This window comes from Scyliorhinus torazame, unplaced genomic scaffold (assembly GCF_047496885.1).
Source record: "Scyliorhinus torazame isolate Kashiwa2021f unplaced genomic scaffold, sScyTor2.1 scaffold_596, whole genome shotgun sequence".
In the NCBI taxonomy this organism is placed as follows: Eukaryota; Metazoa; Chordata; class Chondrichthyes; order Carcharhiniformes; family Scyliorhinidae; genus Scyliorhinus; species Scyliorhinus torazame.
The window spans coordinates 24,239-44,347 of NW_027308323.1; the positions used below are offsets into that span (position 1 = coordinate 24,239).

General features: G+C 50.2%; 1 long non-coding RNA gene across 2 annotated transcripts in view; it reads left to right on the forward strand.

Moving 5' to 3' along the window:
* The window catches only part of LOC140406540 (uncharacterized), a 93,181-nt gene that overhangs the window by 14,380 nt on the left and 58,692 nt on the right, over positions 1 to 20,109 (forward strand). The window contains exon 1 of one of the 2 annotated variants that reach the window (XR_011939198.1): positions 7,894 to 8,012. The exons of the other annotated variant lie outside the window; for it this stretch is intronic. This is a non-coding gene — a long non-coding RNA (uncharacterized lncRNA). Of the gene's footprint in view, positions 1 to 7,893; positions 8,013 to 20,109 lie in introns of those variants that run through there. 2 annotated transcript variants of the gene reach the window in all.

Sequence of the window (20,109 nt, forward strand, 5' to 3'; positions counted from 1 at the left end):
CTGTATCCTTCTATACCCAGTCTGTTCATGTGCCTATCCAGTTAAGTCTTAATGGTGGCTAATCTGTCTGCCTCAACCCCCTCACTGGGCCATGCATTCCAGGCCACCAACACCCTCTGTGTAAAAAAACTTTCCCCGCACATCTCCACTGAACCTTTTCCCCCCTCACCTTGAGCCTGTGCCCTCTTGTAATTGTCATTTCCGCCCTGGGAAAAAGCCTCCAACTGTTACCCCATCTGTACCCCTCATAATTTTATAAACTTCTATCAGGTCGCCCCTCAGTCTCCGTCTCTCTCGGGAGAACAATCCCAGTTTATTCAACCTCTCCTCATAGCTAATACCCTCCATACCAGGCAACATCCTGGTAAACGTTTCCTGCTCCCTCTGCAAAGCCTCCCCATCCTTCTGGCAATGCGATGACCAGAATTGGACACAGTTTTCCAAATGTGGCCTAACCAACGTTCTACATAATTGTAACATAATTTTTGAGCTTTTGTCCTAAGAAAGCAAGCAGTCCGTATGCTTTCTCCATCACCATTTCACCTGTGCTGCCACTTTGAAGGATTTGTGGACCTGCACGCCCAGATCTCTCTGTGTCTCTATGCTCCTGATGGTGCTGCCATGTATTTTTTTTCAATAAATAGAGTATCCAATTCATTTCTTCCGATTAAGGGGCAATTTAACGTGGCCAATCCACCTACTCTGCACATCACGGACAGTGACCCAGAGCCGGGATGGAACCTGGGACCTCGGCGTCGTGAGGCAACCGTGCTAATCACTTGCGCCACCGTGGAACTCATACTGCCATGTATTCTGCAGCTCCCACCTGAATTGGACCTGCCAAAAACCCAAACCTTTCATTTGTCCGGGTTAAATCCCATCTGCCATTTCGCTGCCCAATTTTGCAGCCGATCTATATCCTGCTGTATTCTCTGACTATCCGCAACTCCTGCAATCTTAATATCATCGCAAACTTGCTAATCGGACCCGCTACATTTTCTTCCAAGTCGTTTATATATATTACAAAGAACAGAGGTCCCAGAACTGATCCCTGTGGAATTCCATTAGTTACAGATCTCCATTCGGAAAAACACCCTTCCACTGCTACCCTCGGTCTTCTGTGGCCAAGCCCGTTCTGGATCCATCCAGCTAGTTCCCCCATGACCCCATGTGATCTAATCTTCTGCACCAGCCAGCCATGAGGGACCTTATCAAATGCTTTGCTGAAGTCCATGTAGACAACATCCACAGCCCTTCCCTCGTCAATTATTTTTGTCACCGCTTCAAAACATTCAATCAAATTAGTGAGACATGACCTCCCTCGTACTAAACAATACTGTCTGTCGCTAATCAGACCATTTACTCCCAAATGTGCAGCGATGCTGGGCGGGATTCTCCGAGCAGAAATCGCGCTCGGCGCGGGGGCGGAGAATGGAACATCAGATCCGCGATCGGGTCGGAAGCCTTGCCACGATTCTCCACGGTCCGGTGAGTTGCCGCCAGTCGGGCGGCCCAAGTTGATTTGGCGGCGATCGGGGGCCATTGAAAGAGGCCCTCGCAGCGATTCTCCGCTGGCAACTGGCCGAGTTCCCGCTGGCGTGGTTCCCTCGTGGCTCCACCTGGCGGGAGCTCGGAGTGGCCACTGCGGGCAGAGTCCGCAGCCGCCCTGGTAGGGGGCGGGGGGATCGGTCACTGGGGGGGGGGCCTCCAGGGCGACCAGGCTCACCATCAGGGGCCACCGTCGGCGGGCACACTCGATCTTGGGGGTGGGGGGGAGGGAGGGAGGGGGCCTCTATTGTGGGGGCCGGCCCGCTGTATGGGTCCGCCATGTTACGCGGACCCGTGACCGGTCGAGCAGGGATCCGTATCGGCAGCTGTGTGGACTACTCCGGGGCCCTGCGAGCCCACTTCAAAACGCAGAATCCCTCTGGACTGTCACAGAGCGATTGGCGCCCGTTTTCCCGTGGGCGGGTGGTCATTGCCCCATTATCAGTGAATTCCGTCCCCTATCTCTGAGAATCTTTTCCAACATTTTCACTGTCACTGACGTCAAGCTCACTGGCCTATAATTTCCCGGATTATCCTTGCAACCCTTCTTCAATAACGGTACAACATTGGCGACCCTCCAATCCTCGGGGATCTCACCTGTGGCAATCAGGACACAAAGATTTGTGTCAGAGGCCCAGCAATTTCATCTCTTGGCAGACAGGCTGCTTGCATCCTATCCACTTTACAACTGGTTTTCCGTGTTCCAACTTGACTTGTGTCCATTCCTCTGACGTGTTTCGAACACATTCTCCACAATTATCATAAATGAGTGATTAGGAACAGGAAGTGGAATGTTCGGAATTGGGCGTCACGGTGGTTAGCACTGTTGCCTCACAGCGGCAGGACCCGGGTTTGATTCCGACCTCGAGTGACTGTCTGTGTGGAGTTTGTACCTCCTCCCTGTGTCAGCGTGGGTTCCCGCCGGGAGCTCCGGTTTGCTCCCACTGTCCATAGATATGGATTGGCTTTGCCATATTGGCCATAGGTGGCGTTACGGAGCTGGGGTGTGCTGTGGGCCGAGGGAGGGTGCTCTTTCAATGGGTCGGTGCAGATTTGATGGGCCAAATGGCGTCATTCTGCACGGCAGGGATTCTATTGTATTCTTATTGAAATAGCAACACTCCTGGTTCATGAACCGCTCCGTCCCTTTTAACCAGAATCAGTCCGCTCAGAGAGTAGTGGTGGGAGTGAGTGTCTCAAAATGGAGAAAGGTGACTAGTGGTGTTCCACAGGGATCCGTGCTCGGACCACTGTTGTTTGTGATATACATAAATGATCTGGACGCAGGTATAGGTGGCCTGATTAGCAAGTTTGCAGATGATACTAAGATTGGTGGAGTTGCAGATAGCAAGGAGGACTGTCAGAGAATACAGCAAAATATAGATAGATTGGAGAGTTAGAACATAGAACATAGAAAATACAGCACAGAACAGGCCCTTCGGCCCACGATGTTGTGCCGAAGCTTTGTCCTAGATTAATCATAGATTATCATTGAATTTACAGTGCAGAAGGAGGCCATTCGGCCCTTTGAGTCTGCACCGGCTCTAGGAAAGAGCACCCTACCCAAACTCAACACCTCCACCCAACACCAAGGGCAATTTTGGACATAAAGGGCAATTTATCATTGGCCAATTCACCTAACCTGCACATCTTTGGACTGAGGGAGGAAACCGGAGCACCCGGAGGAAACCCACGCACACACAGGGAGGATGTGCAGACTCCGCACAGACAGTGACCCAAGCCGGAATCGAACCTGGGACCCTGGAGCTGTGAAGCAATTGTGCTATCCACAATGCTACCGTGCTGCCCTTAAGAACAAATAAATCTACACTATATCATTTTACCGTAATCCATGTACCTATCCAATAGCTGCTTGAAGGTCCCTAATGTTTCCGACTCAATTACTTCCACAGGCAGTGCATTCCATGCCCCCACTACTCTCTGGGGAAAGAACCTACCTCTGATATCCTTCCTATATCTTCCACCTTTCACCTTAAATTTATGTCCCCTTGTAATGGTTTGTTCCACCCGGGGAAAAAGTCTCTGACTGTCTACTCTATCTATTCCCCTGATCATCTTATAAACCTCTATCAAGTCGCCCCTCATCCTTCTCCGTTCTAATGAGAAAAGGCCTAGCACCCGCAACCTTTCCTCGTAAGACCTACTCTCCATTCCAGGCAACATCCTGGTAAATCTTCTTTGCATCTTTTCCAAAGCTTCCACATCCTTCCTAAAATGAGGCGACCAGAACTGTACACAGTACTCCAAATGTGGCCTTACCAAAGTTTTGTACAGCTGCATCATCACCTCACGGCTCTTAAATTCAATCCCTCTGTTAATGAACGCGAGCACACCATAGGCCTTCTTCACAGCTCTATCCACTTGAGTGGCAACTTTCAAAGATGTATGAACATAGACCCCAAGATCTCTCTGCTCCTCCACATTGCCAAGAACTCTACCGTTATCCCTGTATTCCGCATTCATATTTGTCCTTCCAAAATGGACAACCTCACACTTTTCAGGGTGAAACTCCATCTGCCACTTCTCAGCCCAGCTCTGCATCCTATCTATGTCTCTTTGCAGCCGACAACAGCCCTCCTTACTATCCACAACTCCACCAATCTTCGTATCGTCTGCAAATTTACTGACCCACCCTTCAACTCCCTCATCCAAGTCATTAATGAAAATCACAAACAGCAGAGGACCCAGAACTGATATCTGCGGTACGCCACTGGTAACTGGGATCCAGGCTGAATATTTACCATCCACCACCACTCTCTGACTTCTATCGGTTAGCCAGTTCGTTATCCAACTGGCCAAATTTCCCACTATCCCATGCCTCCTTACTTTCTGCAGAAGCCTACCATGGGGAACCTTATCAAATGCCTTACTAAAATCCATGTACACTACATCCACTGCTTTACCTTCATCCACATGCTTGGTCACCTCCTCAAAGAATTCAATAAGACTTGTAAGGCAAGACCTACCCCTCACAAATCCGTGCTGACTATCCCTAATCAAGCAGTGTCTTTCCAGATGCTCAGAAATCCTATCCTTCAGTACCCTTTCCATTACTTTGCTTAGCACCGAAGTAAGACTAACTGGCCTGTAATTCCCAGGTTTATCCCTATTCCCTTTTTTGAACAGGGGCACGACATTCGCCACTCTCCAATCCCCTGGTACCACCCCTGTTGACAGTGAGGACGAAAAGATCATTGCCAACGGCTCTGCAATTTCATCTCTTGCTTCCCATAGAATCCTTGGATATATCCGGTCAGGCCCGGGGGACTTGTCTATCCTCAAGTTTTTCAAAATGCCCAACACATCTTCCTTCCTAACAAGTATTTCCTCGAGCTTACCAATCTGTTTCACACTGTCCTCTCCAACAATATCGCCCCTCTCATTTGTATATACAGAACAAAAGTACTCGTTCAAGACTTCTCCTATCTACAGGCAGCACGGTAGCATTGTGGATAGCACAAATGCTTCACAGCTCCAGGGTCCCAGGTTCGATTCCGGCTTGGGTCACTGTCTGTGCGGAGTCTGCACATCCTCCCCGTGTGTGCGTGGGTTTCCTCCGGGTGCTCCGGTTTCCTCCCACGGTCCAAAGATGTGCAGGTTAGGTGGATTGGCCATGCTAAAATTGCCCATAGTGGGGTTACTGGGTTATGGGGATAGGGTGGAGGTGTGGACCTTGGGTGGGGTGCTCTTTCCAAGAGCTGGTGCAGACTCGATGGGCCGAATGGCCTCCTTCTGCACTGTAAATTCTATGAAATTCTATGATCTCTTCAGACTCAATACACAATCTCCCGCTACTGTCCTTGATCGGACCTACCCTCGCCCTAGTCATTCTCATATTTCTCACATGTGTAAAAGGCCTTGGGGTTTTCCTTGATCCTACCCGCCAAAGATTGTTCATGCCCTCTCTTAGCTCTCCTAATCCCTTTCTTCAGTTCCCTCCTGGCTATCTTGTATCCCTCCAATGCCCTGTCTGAACCTTGTTTCCTCAGCCTTACACAAGTCTCCTTTTTCCTCATAACAAGACATTCAACCTCTCTTGTCAACCATGGTTCCCTCACTCGACCGTCTCTTCCCTGCCTGACAGGGACATACATATCAAGGACACGTAGCACCTGTTCCTTGAACAAGTTCCACATTTCACTTGTGTCCTTCCCTGCCAGCCCATGTTCCCAACTTATGCACTTCAATTCTTGTCTGACAACATCGTATTTACCCTTCCCCCAATTGTAAACCTTGCCCTGTTGCATGTACCTATCCCTCTCCATTACTAAAGTGAAAGTCACAGAATTGTGGTCACTATCTCCAAAATGCTCCCCCACTAACAAATCTATCACTTGCCCTGGTTCATTACCAAGTACTAAATCCAATATTGCCCCTCCTCTGGTCGGACAATCTACATACTGTGTTAGAAAAGCTTCCTGGACACACTGCACAAACACCACCCCATCCAAACTATTTGATCTAAAGAGTTTCCACCCAATATTTGGGAAGTTAAAGTCGCCCATGACTACTACCCTTTGACTTCTGCACCTTTCCAAAATCTGTTTCCCAATCTGTTCCTCCACATCTCTGCGACTATTGGGGGGCCTATAGAAAACTCCTAACAAGGTGACTGCTCCTTTCCTATTTCTGACTTCAACCCATACTACCTCAATAGGGTGATACTCCTCGAACTGCCTTTCTGCAGCTGTTATACTATCTCTAATTAATAATGCCACCCCCCCACCTCTTTTACCACCCTCCCTAATCTTATTGAAACATCTATAACCAGGGTCCTCCAACAACCATTTCTGCCCCTCTTCTATCCAAGTTTCCGTGATGGCCACCACATCGTAGTCCCAAGTACAGATCCATGCCTTAAGTTCACCCACCTTATTCCTGATGCTTCTTGCATTGAAGTATACACACTTCAACGCATCTCCGTGCCTGCAAGTACACTCCTTTGTCAGTGTTCCCTTCCCCACTGCCTCATTACACGCTTTGGCGTCCTGAATATCGGCTACCTTAGTTGGGCAGAGAAATGGCAGGTGGAGTTCAATCCAGGCAAATGAGAGGTGATGCATTTTGGAAGATCTAATTCAAGAGCGGACTATATGGGCAATGGAAGATTCCTGGGGAAAAATTATGTACAGAGAGATCTGGGAGTTCAGGTCCATTGTACCCTGAAGGTGGCAACGCAGGTCAAAAGAGTGGTCAAGAAGGCATACAGCATGCTTGCTTTCATCGGACGGGGTATTGAGTGCAAGAGTCGGCAGGTCATGTTACAGTTGTATAGGACTTTAGTTCGGCCACATTTGGAATTCTGCGTGCAGTTCTGGTCGCCACATCACCAGAAGGATGTGGATGCTTTAGAGAGGGTGCAGAGGAGGTTCACCAGGATGTTGCCTGGTATGGAGGGTGCTAGCTATGAAGAAAGGTTTAGTAGATTAGGATTGTTTTCGTTGGAAAGTCTGAGGTTGAGGGGGGACCTGATTGAGGTCTACAAAATTATGAGAGGGCAGCACGGTAGCACTGTGGATAGCACAATTGCTTCACAGCTCCAGGGTCCCAGGTTCGATTCCGGCTTGGGTCACTGTCTGTGCGGAGTCTGCACATCCTCCCCGTGTCTGCGTGGGTTTCCTCCGGGTGCTCCGGTTTCCTCCCACAGTCCAAAGATGTGCAGGTTAGGTGGATTGGCCATGATAAATTGCCCTTAGTGTCCAAAGTTGCCCTTCGTGTTGGGTGGGGTTACTGGGTTCCGGGGATAGGGTGGAGGTATTGACCGTGCGTAGGGTGCTCTTTCCAAGAGCCGGTACAGACCCGATGGGCCGAATGGCCTCCTTCTGCACTGTAAATTCTATGAAATCTATGTATGGACAGGGTGGATAGCAACAAGCTTTTTCCAAGAGTGGGGGTGTCAATTACAAGGGGTCACGATTTCAAGGTGAGAGGGGGAAAGTTTAAGGGAGATGTGCGTGGAAAGTTTTTTACGCAGAGGGTGGTGGGTGCCTGGAACGCTTTGCCAGCGGAGGTGGTAGAGGCGGGCACGATAGCATCATTCAAGATGCATCTCGACAGATATATGAACGGGCGGGGAACAGAGGGAAGTAGATCCTTGGAAAATAGGTGACACTTTTGATAAAGGATCTGGATCGGCGCAGGCTGGGAGGGCCGAAGGGCCTGTTCCTGTGCTGTACTTTTCTTTGTTCTCACTTCCTCCATGTTCACTGCACAATATTGCTGATGTAAATCTTTTTTATTCTTTCCCAGGTTGCTGGGATCCCTGGCTGGGCTCATTTACTGCCCATCACTAACTGCCCCTTGTGAAGGTGGTGATGATCTGCTCTCTCCAGCCCCTGTGCTCCATGTGGTGTAGGTACAGCCACCGTGCTATTAGGGAACGAGCTCCGGGATTTTGACCAAGTGGCAGTGAAGGAACGGCGATGTAATTCCAAGTCAGGATGGTGAGTGACGTGGAGGGGAATTTGCAGGTGGTGGTGTTCCCATGTGTCTGCTGTCCTTGTCCCCCTCGGTGTTCAGCGGCCGTGTGTTCGGAAGGTGCTGTCTGTGAAATCTGATGGAAGGCTCTCACTATCTGCTGCATTTTACACTGAACCTGGGATTCTGTTTCAGATATCGTCACTCCAATTTCTGTAAAGACTCAGGCTGCTCAATGACACACACAGGTGTAAAAAAATAAACTCTCTCCACATTGTTATATCGACCTTTCCAGGTAAATCTGAGGAGAGGTATTGAGAATGTCGCCCTTAACACTGTCTCCATCTATCACTCCCAGGACACATACAGCATTGGGTTAGATAGAGAGCAAATCTCCCTTCACACTGTCCCAACCATTCACTCCCAGCGCAGCGACAGTATGAAGTTAGGAACACAGTAAAGCTCCCATTACACTGGATGTCAAAGTTGAAGTTACCCTATTCTTTCCTTCTCTGGGACTGGGTGTCACAGTGTGTTAGATACACTGTCCTTTCCCTCTCTGGGACTGGGTGTCACAGTGTGTTAGATACACTGTCCTTTCCCTCTCTGGGACTGGGTGTCACAGTGTGTTAGATTCACTGTCCTTTCCCTCTCTGGGACTGGGTGTCACAGTGTGTTAGATACACTGTCCTTTCCCTCTCTGGGACTGGGTGTGAGGATGTTAAATACACTGTCCTTTCCCTCTCTGGGACTGGGTGTCACACTGTGTTAGATACACTGTCCGTTCCATCTCTGGGACTGGGTGTCACAGTGTGTTAGATACACTGTCCTTTCCCTTTCTGGGACTTTGATTTACCTACTACTGATGTGAGGCTCACCGGCCAATAGTTCCCGGGATTTTCCCTGCTACCTTTCTTAAACATCGGTATAACATTATGTTTTGTCCCGTCCTCTGGGACCTCACCAGTAGCCAATTAGAAGACAAAGATATCAGTCGAGACCCCAGCAATTTCTTCCCTTGCTTCCCTCAGTATTCTGGGGTAAATCCCATCCGGCCCAGGAGACTTATCTCCCTTCCATTTTTTTAAAGACCCAATAACTCCTCCTTTTTGATGTCAACATGACCCAGAATGTCCACACACTCTACCCAAGAATCATCTTCCACAAAGTCCTTTTCTTTGGTGAACACTGATGCAAAGTGCTCATTTAGTACCTCGCCCATTTCCTCTGGCTCAGCACATAGATTCCCCCCACTTTCCTTAAGGGTCCAATCCTTTCTCTGGCTACCCTCTTGCTTTTTACATATGAATAAAACGCTTTGGGATTCACATTAACATTGCAAAAGCCTCTTTTTCTTTTTAACAAGGTTCACAATATCACTCGTTATCCAAGGCTCCCTAAACTTCCCATATATATCCTGCGTTCTCTCAGGAATTTCCTGAATCCTAATCAACTGTCGCTTGAAAGACTCCCACATGTCCAATGCTGATTTACACTCAAACAGCACCCAATCCAAATTCTTCAATTCCTGCCTCATGTTATCGTAATTTGCCTTTCCCCAGTTTAGCTCCCTAACCCGAGGGTTACCCTCATCCCTGTCCAAATGTGCCCTAAAATTACGGAATTGTGGTCACTGTTCCTGAAAGGTACATCTGCTGAGCCTCAACCATCTGTCCAGGCTCATTCCCCAATTCCAAGTCCAGTACCGGCCCTTCCCCAGTTGGACCATCTGCATATTGCATCAAGAAGGCTTCCTGGGTACACCTTACAAACTCTGCCCCATCCAAACCCCGAGCACTAAGAGAGTCCCAGTCAATATCGGGGAAATTAAAATCCCCCACCGTAACAACCCTGTTACTGTTGCACCTGTCCAAAATCTCTGCTCCTCTATCTCTCGCTGGAAGTTGGGGGGCCTGTAATAAACCCCCAACATTGTGATTGCCCCCTGCCTGTTCCTCAGCTCTACCCAAATTGCCTCATTGTATGAGCCCTCCAAGATGTCCTCCCGCAGTATGGCTGTAATCTCCTTAACCAGTAATGCTACTCCCCCACCCCTATTACATCCCCCCTATCTCTCCTGAAGCATCTGTATCCTCCAACGTTCAGCTGCCAAGCTGCCCTTCCTCTAACCACGTTTCTGTGATAGCCACAAAATCATAGTTGCCAGTACTAATCAGTGCTCGAAGTCCATCTGCCTTACCTGCTGTGCTTCTGGCATTGAAAAAAAAACACTTCAGACCACGGGGCAGTACGGTAGCACAGTGCTTAGCACAGATGCTTCACAGCTCCAGGGTCCCAGGTTCGATTCCGGCTTGGGTCACTGTCTGTGCGGAGTCCACTGTCCAAGGGCCGGTGCAGACTCGATGGGCCGAATGGCCTCCTTCTGCACTGTCAATTCTATGATTCTATGATTTGAGCAGACGGTGATATTGTTCTTCTCTATTTTTGTTCTTGATTTGACAAGTTCATCAGATATTGGAGCGGAATTAGGTCATTCGGCCCATCGAGCTGCTGCACCATTCTATAATGGCTGATATCTTCCTCATCTGCTCCCTGCAATGTTACAGACCACGAGCTGGATTGTGAAATCAGCCAGAGCATCTCCTCCCGAGATCACATGACCTCGGAACAGGAATAGACAACTTACCCTCCCTCGCCGAAACACCCTCAACCCTCCCTCGCCGAAACACCCTCAACCCTCCCTCGCCGAAACACCCTCAACCCTCCCTCGCCGAAACACCCTCAACCCTCCCTCGCCGAAACACCCTCAACCCTCCCTCGTCAAAACACCCTCAACCCTCCCCTCGCCGAAACACCCTCAACCCTCCCTCGCCGAAACACCCTCAATGTGATCATGGCTGATCCCATCCTGGCCTCAACTCCACCGTCCTGTCCGTTCTCCATAACCCTTCAACCCGATTAAAAACCTGTCTAACTCCTCCTTAACTTTACTCACTGTCCCTGTATCCACCCCACTCTGGGATAGCGAGTTCCACAGGTTCACAACACTTTGGCAGAAGTACATTTTCCTCAAATCTGTTTGAACTTTGCTACCTCCTATTCTCAGATTATGACCTCTTGTTCAGAATGCCCCAGAAGAGGAAGCACCAGCTCCACGTCTACTTTATCCAGACCTTTTAGCATCTTGTATACTTCAATTTAATCTCCCCTCATTCTTCCAAACTCGAGAGAGTATCGACCTAAACTGTACAATCTCTCCTAATACGACAAACCCCTCATATCTGGAATCTAGTGAACCTTCTCTGAACTGCCTCCAATGCCGCTACATCTTTCCTCAAATAAGGGACCAATACTGTGCACAATACTCCAGGTGCGGTCTTCCCAATGCCTTGTATAGTTGCAACAACACTCCCTTCATACTCAATTCCTTTTGCTATAAATGCCAACATTCCATTTGCTTTCCTTATTATCTGCTTTACCTGCATGTTTGTTTTCTGTGACTGATGTACGAGGATACCCAGAACCCTCTGCATCGAAGCTCCCCGAAATTTCTCTCCAATTAGACAAGAAGCTGCCTTTCCACATCTCCGACCAAAATCCATGACCTCACATCTGCCACGATAAACTCCATCGGCCACATTTTGGCCCACTCCCCATTAGTAAGGTTCTTATTTCCTCATTGCAACTTACTGTCCCACCTATTTTGTGTGATCTGTGGATTTGGCTACAGAACCTTCTATTCCTGTATCCATGTCGTTAATATAGATTGTAAATAGCTGGGGCCCAAGGACTGAACCCTGTGGCCCCCCCACTGGTTACATCTTGCCATCCAGAGAAAGAGCCATTTATCCCAAATCTGTCTGCTGTCCATCAGCCAGTCTTCTATACAAGCTAATAAATTACCCCTAATCCCACGTGATCTCACCTCGTTAATTAAACCTTTGGTGTGGCACCGTTTAAACGCTTTGCGGAACTCCAGATGTACAACATTTACAGGATCCCCATTTGCATGTGATATAGAATCATAGAATCACAGAATTTACAGTGTTGAAGGAGGCCATTCGGCCCATCGAGTATGCACCGGCCCTTGGAAAGAGCAACCCACCGAAGCCCACCCTGTCCCCGTAACCCGCTAACTCCAGCTAACCTTTCTTTTGGGACACTAAGGGTAATTTAGAATGGTCCATCCAACTGCACATCTTTGGACTGTGGGCGGAAACCGGAACACCCGGAGGAAATGCAATCAGTCACGGGGAGAACGTGCCGACTCCGCAGTCAGTGACCCAAGTCGGGAATTGAACCTGGGACCCTGGAGCTGTGAAGCAACAGTACGAACCACTGTGCTACCATGTCGCCCTTCAAAGAACTCACGCAAATGAGTCAAACATGATTTGCCCTTCACAAAACCATGCTGACTCTGAGGGATAGAGCTTTCGCTTTCCAAATGTCCTGATATTACATCCTTGATCATTGATTCCAATAATTATCCAACAACAGATGTTGAACCATCTGCTCTGTGATTTCCCACATTCTGCCTCCCTCCCTTTTTGAATAAGGGGGTTACGTTCGCATTTTTCCAATCCACTGGAACGTTTCCCATGTCCATGGAATTTTGGAATGTCATAACCAATGGATCCACTATCTCCACTGCCACTTCCTTTAACATAGAACATAGAACATAGAACAATACAGCGCAGTACAGGCCCTTCGGCCCACGATGTTGCACCGAAACAAAAGCCATCTAACCTACACTATACCATTATCATCCATATGTTTATCCAATAAACTTTTAAATGCCCTCAATGTTGGCGAGTTCACTACTGGAGCAGGTAGGGCATTCCACGGCCTCACTACTCTTTGCGTAAAGAACCTACCTCTGACCTCTGTCCTATATCTATTACCCCTCAGTTTAAAGTTATGTCCCCTCGTGCCAGCCATTTCCATCCGCGGGAGAATGCTCTCACTGTCCACCCTACCCAACCCCCTGATCATTTTGTATGCCTCTATTAAGTCTCCTCTTAACCTTCTTCTCTCCAACGAAAACAACCTCAAGTCCATCAGCCTTTCCTCATAAGATTTTCCCTCCATACCAGGCAACATCCTGGTAAATCTCCTCTGCACCCGCTCCAAAGCCTCCACGTCCTTCCTATAATGCGGTGACCAGAACTGTACGCAATACTCCAAATGCGGCCGTTCCAGAGCTCTGTACAGCTGCAACATGACCTCCTGACTCCGGAACTCAATCCCTCTACCAATAAAGGCCAACACTCCATAGGCCTTCTTCACCACCCTATCAACCTGGGTGGCAACTTTCAGGGATCTATGTACATGGACACCTAGATCCCACTGCTCATCCACACTTCCAAGAACTTTACCATTCGCCAAATATTCCGCATTCCTGTTATTCCTTCCAAAGTGAATCACCTCACACTTCTCTACATTAAATTCCATTTGCCACCTCTCAGCCCAGCTCTGCAGCTCTGTAACCTGCTACTTCCTTCCACACTATCGACAACACCACCGACTTTAGTATCGTCTGCAAATTTACTCACCCACCCTTCTGCGCCTTCCTCTAGGTCATGGATAAAAATGACAAACAGCAACGGCCCCAGAACAGATCCTTGTGGTACTCCACTTGTGACTGAACTCCATTCTGAACATTTCCCATCAACCACCATCCTCTGTCTTCTTTCAGCTAGCCAATTTCTGATCCACATTTCTAAATCACCCTCAATCCCCAGCCTCCGTATTTTCTGCAATAGCCTACCGTGGGGAACCTTATCAAACGCTTTGCTGAAATACATATACACCACATCAACTGCTCTACCCTCGTCTACCTGTTCAGTCACCTTCTCAAAGAACTCGATAAGGTTTGTGAGGCATGACCTACCCTTCACAAAGCCATGCTGACTATCCCTGATCATATTATTCCTATCTAGATGATTATAAATCTTGTCTCTTATAATCCCCTCCAAGAATTTACCCACTACAGACGTGAGGCTCACCGGTCTATAGTTGCCGGGGTTGTCTCTGCTCCCCTTTTTGAACAAAGGGACCACATTTGCTATCCTCCCGTCCTCTGGCACTATTCCTGTAGCCAATGATGACATAAAAATCAAAGCCAACGGTCCAGCAATCTCTTCCCTGGCCTCCCAGAGAATCCTAGGATAAATCCCATCAGGTCCCGGGGACTTATCTATTTTCAGCCTGTCCAGTATTGCCAACACCTCTTCCCTACATACCTCAATGCCATCTAATCTATTTACCTGGAGCTCAGCATTCTCCTCCACAACATTATCTTTTTCCTGAGTGAATACTGACAAAAAATATTCATTTAGTATCTCGCCTATCTCTTCAGACTCTACACACAACTTCCCATCCCTGTCCTTGACTGGTCCTACTCTTTCCCTAGTCATTCGCTTATTCCTGACATACCTATAGAAAGCTTTTGGGTTTTCCTTGATCCTTCCTGCCAAATACTTCTCATGTCCCCTCCTTGCTCGTCTTAGCTCTCTCTTTAGATCCTTCCTCGCTACCTTGTAACTATCCATCGCCCCAACTGAAACTTCACACCTCATCTTCACATAGGCCTCCTTCTTCCTCTTAACAAGAGATTCCACTTCTTTGGTAAACCACGGTTCCCTCGCTCGGCACCTTCCTCCCTGCCTGACCGGTACATACTTATCAAGAACACGCAGTAGCTGATCCTTGAACAAGCTCCACTTATCCAGTGTGTCCAACACTTGCAGCCTACTTCTCCACCTTATCCCCCCCAAGTCACGTCTAATGGCATCATAATTTCCCTTCCCCCAGCTATAACTCTTGCCCTGCGTGTATACTTATCCCTTTCAATCCTTAACGTAAACGTTACCGAATTGTGGTCACTGTCCCCAAAGTGCTCACCTACCTCCAAATCCAACACCTGGCCTGGTTCATTACCCAAAACCAAATCCAATGTGGCCTCGCCTCTTGTTGGCCTGTCAACAAACTGTGTCAGGAAACCCTCCTGCACACACTGTACAAAAAACGACCCATCTAATGTACTCGAACTTTATCTTTTCCAGTCAATATTTGGAAAGTTAAAGTCTCCCATAATAACTACCCTGTTACTTTCGCTCTTATCCAGGATCATCCTCGCCATCCTTTCCTCTACATCCCTAGAACTATTTGGAGGCCTATAGAAAACTCCCAACAGGATGACCTCTCCTTTCCTGTTTCTAACCTCAGCCCATACTACCTCGGAAGATGAGTCCCCATCTAGCATCCTCTCCGCCACCGTAATACTGCTCTTGACTAGCAGCGCCACACCTCCCCCTCTTTTGCCTCCTTCTCAGAGCTTACTAAAACACCTAAACCCCGGAACCTGCAACATCCATCCCTGTCCCTGCTCTATCCATGGGCGTCATTCTCCGACCCCCCGCCCAGGAATTGCCTGTCGCGCCGGCGTAAATCAAACCTGGTATTTACCGGCGGGACCAGGCGGCGTGGGCGGGCTCCGGGGTCCGGGGGGGGGGGGGGGGCGCGGGGCGATCTGACCCCGGGGGGTGCCCCCCACGGTGGCCTGGCCCGTGATCGGGGCCCACCGATCCGCGGGGGGGCCTGTGCCGTGGGGGCACTCTTTCCCTTCCGCCTCCGCCACGGCCTCCACCATGGCGGAGGCGGAAGAGACTTTCCCCACTGCGCATGCGCGGGAAACTGACAGCGGCCGCTGACGCTCCCGCGCATGCGCTGGGAAACTGACAGCAGCCGCTGACGCTCCCGCGCATGCGCTGGGGAACTGACAGCGGCCACTGACGCTCCCGCGCATGCGCCGCATTTCCGCGCCAGCTGGAGGGGCAACAAACGCCATTTCCGCCAGCTGGCGGGGCGGAAATCCCTCCGGCGTCGGCCTAGCCCCTCAATGTTGGGGCTAGGCCTCCAAAGATGCAGAGCATTCCGCACCTTTGGGCCGGCGCGATGCCCGTCTGATTGGCGCCGGCTTTAGCGCCAGTCGGCGGGCATCCCGCCGTTGGGGGAGAATTTCGCCCCATGTCTCCGAAATGGCCACAACATCGAAGTCCCAGGTACCAACCCATGCTGCCAGTTCCCCTACCTTATTTCGTATATTCCTGGCAATGAAGTAGACACACTTCAAACCACCTACCTGAACACTGGCCCCCTCCTGCGACGTCAAATCTGAGCTCCTGACCTCTATACTCTCATTCTCCCTTACCCTAAAACTACAATCCAGGTTCCCATGCCCCTGCTGCATTAGTTTAAACCCCCCCAAAGAGCACTAACAAATCTCCCCCCCATCACGTACCCTTGCACCTGGGAGGCAACATACCAAACGTGAGTCTCTCACGCTCCCACAAAATCTCCTATCTGTGCCCCTGACTATAGAGTCCCCAATTACTAATGCTCTGCTCCTCTCCCCCCTTCCCTTCTGAGCAACAGGGACAGACTCCGTGCCAGAGGCCCGTACCCCATGGCTTACCCCTGGTAAGTCGTCCCCCCCACAAGTATCCAAAGCGGTATACTTGTTTCTCAGGGGAACGACCACAGGGGATCCCTGCACTGACTGCTTCTTCCCAGTCCCTCTGACAGTTACCCATCTATCTCCAATCTTTGGTGTAACTAATTCCCTGAAACTGCTATCTATGACCCCCTCTGCCTCCCGAATGATCCGAAGTTCTTCCAACTCCAGCTCCAGTTCCCTAACTCGGTCTTGGAGGAGCTGGAGATGGCAGCACTTCCTGCAGGTAAAATCAGCAGGGACACTAACGGCATCCCTCACCTCAAACATCCTGCAGGAGGAACATTGCACTCCCTTCCCTGCCATCCCTCTAACTTTCTACCAAGATCTGGCTAACAACTAAATTAAATTTTTTATATAAAAAAAAATATTAATAACAATAATAAAATATGGTACTTACCTCACACCAAAGGGTTTTATTATTAGGTTAGAGGAGGAGGGCGGGTGGGAGACACTACACGTGTATTGTCTCGGGTTTCCTCTCCACCAGAATTTATTGGTGAGGGTCTTCCCAGAAGTCCGCGGGTCGACTTCCTGTTCCCACCTTAAACACTAAAATTTAAAAAAAAAATTTAAAGGAGAGACTTACCTCCCAGAAATCACTTCCGCACTGCCCCCGCTGAAATGGACTAGCCTGCTCCGCTCCTGCTGAAATCGACTTGGCCTGCAAGGTAAGTAAGTTGTTAATCAGTACTTACCTCACCACAGGCAGCGACCTTTTAAACTGTCCCCTCTGCCTCGCAGCTCCCGCGCTTTTTCAAATTCCCGCGCTGTTTCTCAGGTCCCGGCTCTCACTCCCGAACTAAACAGCTGACCTGCAAGGTAAGTAAGTTAACACCCTAGGATGTCGGCCATCAGGCCCTGGGGACTTGTCTGCCCTCAATCCCAAGAGTTTGTTGAGCACTGTTTCCCTGTTGATGTTGATTGTTCCAAGTTCCACTCTTTCTATTCCCTCTGAAATGCCCGTTCCTATAGGAATGGTACTAGTGTCCTCCACTGTGAAAACTGAGGCAAAGTATTGATTCAGCATCTCTGTCATTTCTGTGTTCCCCACAATTAACTCACCAGTTTCATCTTCCAAGGGACCAACATTAACCTTAGCGACTCTCTTCCCTTTTATGTACCTGTGGAAGCTTCTGCTGTCCTTTTTGATATTTTGAGGTAGTTTTGTTTTGTAAATTACCTTAGATTCTTTTATTCCTTTTTAGTATCCATTGTTTATGTTTGAAAGATTCCCAATCTTCCAGCCTGCTACTGGCCTGTGCAATATGATAGAACTTAGTTTTGTCTTTATAATCTCCTTGACCGCCTTGTTCAGACATGGATGTTTTTTCCCCTCTTCCCATCTTTCATCCTCACTGGGATATATTTTAGTTGAGGAATTGACTATCTCCTTAAACAACTGCCACTGCTCCATGGAGCATACCAGAATGACAGGGAGTGGGATAGCTTGATCTTGGTTTCGGACAATGCTCGGCACAACATCGAGGGCCGAAGGGTATGTTCTGTGCTGTACTGTTCTATGTTCTCTGATCATTCACTGTCCTACCTTTTAGCCATCCTGCCCAGTCTATACGGCCCAAATCTGTCTTCAAGCCTACGTCATATCTTTTGTTTAATTCCAGAACACTAGTGTGGGACTCCACTTTCTCTCTCAAACTGAATCTTGAACTCTACCAGACTATGGTCACTACTTCCCAGTGGATCCTTAACTATGAGCTCATTATGGGTGACATGGTAGCACAGTGGTTAGCACTGTTGCTTCACAGCTCCAGGGTCCCAGGTTCGATTCCCGGCTTGGGTCACTGTCTGTGCGGAGTCTGCACGTTCTCCCTGTGTCTGTGTGGGTTTCCTCCGGGTGCTCCGGTTTCCTCCCACAAGTCCCGAAAGACGTGCTGTTAAGAAATTTGGACATTCTGAATTCTCCCTCTGTGTACCCGAACAGGTGCCGGAATGTGGCGACTAGGGGCCTTTTACTGTAACTTCATTTCGGTGTTAGTGTGAGCTACTTGTGACAATAAAGATTATTCATTAATTAATCCCTCCTCATTACAAAATATCAAATTGCCAGTAGCCTCCTCCCTGGTTGGTTCCCAACGTACTGTTCCAGGAAACAATCTCGGATTCATTCAATGAACTCTATTCAGTTTCCAAATATTTGTCCCTGTTCCAACTTCCTTGTTACATTTCTGAGATGATCATTGAACATATTCTGCACAATTACCACAAATTAATGAATAGTAGAAGAGGAATGGTTGGAATTGGGCGGCACGGCGACAAAGTGGTTAGCACTGTTGCCACACAGCACCAGGTCCCGGGTTTGATTCCGACCTCGGCTGACTGACTGTGTGCAGTCTGTACGTTCTCATGTCGGCGTGGGTTTCCTCCGGGTGCTCCGGTTTCCTCCCACAGTCCACAGAGGTGCTGGTTAGGTGGCTGGAGAATCTGAGGAGAGATATTGAGAAAATCTCCCTGAAGACTGTCTCCATCTTTTTTAAGTGCGGGATTCTCTGAACCTGGGGCTGTGTTGACGCCGTCGTAAACGCCGTCGCGTTTCTCGATGACGTCATCATGGCCTCAGGAGCAGCAATTCTGACCCCGACAGGGGGCCAGCACGGCACTGGAACGACCCACTACCGATCCCGGTGTCAGATGGGCGCCGCTGGTCTGTGCATGCGCAGTGGGGCCGGTGCGATTGCCGCGCATGCGCGGTGGGGCCGGTGCGATTGCCGCGCATGCGCAGTGGGGCCGGTGTGATTGCCGCGCATGCGCAGTGGGGCCGGTGCGATTGCCGCGCATGCGCAGTGGGGCCGGTGCGATTGCCGCGCATGCGCAGTGGGGCCGGTGTGATTGCCGCGCATGCGCAGTGGGGCCGGTGTGATTGCCGCGCATGCGCAGTGGGGCCGGTGCGATTGCCGCGCATGCGCAGTGGGGCCGGTGCGATTGCCGCGCATGCGCGGTGGGGCCGGTGCGATTGCCGCGCATGCGCAGTGGGGCCGGTGTGATTGCCGCGCATGCGCAGTGGGGCCGGTGCGATTGCCGCGCATGCGCAGTGGGGCCGGTGTGATTGCCGCGCATGCGCAGTGGGGCCGGTGTGATTGCCGCGCATGCGCAGTGGGGCCGGTGTGATTGCCGCGCATGCGCAGTGGGGCCGGTGCGATTGCCGCGCATGCGCAGTGGGGCCGGTGCGATTGCCGCGCATGCGCAGTGGGGCCGGTGTGATTGCCGCGCATGCGCAGTGGGGCCGGTGTGATTGCCGCGCATGCGCAGTGGGGCCGGTGCGATTGCCGCGCATGCGCAGTGGGGCCGGTGCGATTGCCGCGCATGCGCAGTGGGGCCGGCGCGATTGCCGCGCATGCGCAGTGGGGCCGGTGTGATTGCCGCGCATGCGCAGTGGGGCCGGTGTGATTGCCGCGCATGCGCAGTGGGGCCGGTGCGATTGCCGCACATGCGCAGTGGGGCCGGTGTGATTGCCGCGCATGCTAAGTGGGGCCGGCGCGATTGCCGCGCATGCGCAGTGGTTCCCTTCTCCTTGCCGGCCCCGACGCAACATGGCGTAGGGCTACAGGGGCTGGCACGGAACAATCGAGGCCCCCAGCCCGAGAGGCTGGCCTGCCGATCGGTAGGCCCCGATTGTGGGCCAGGCC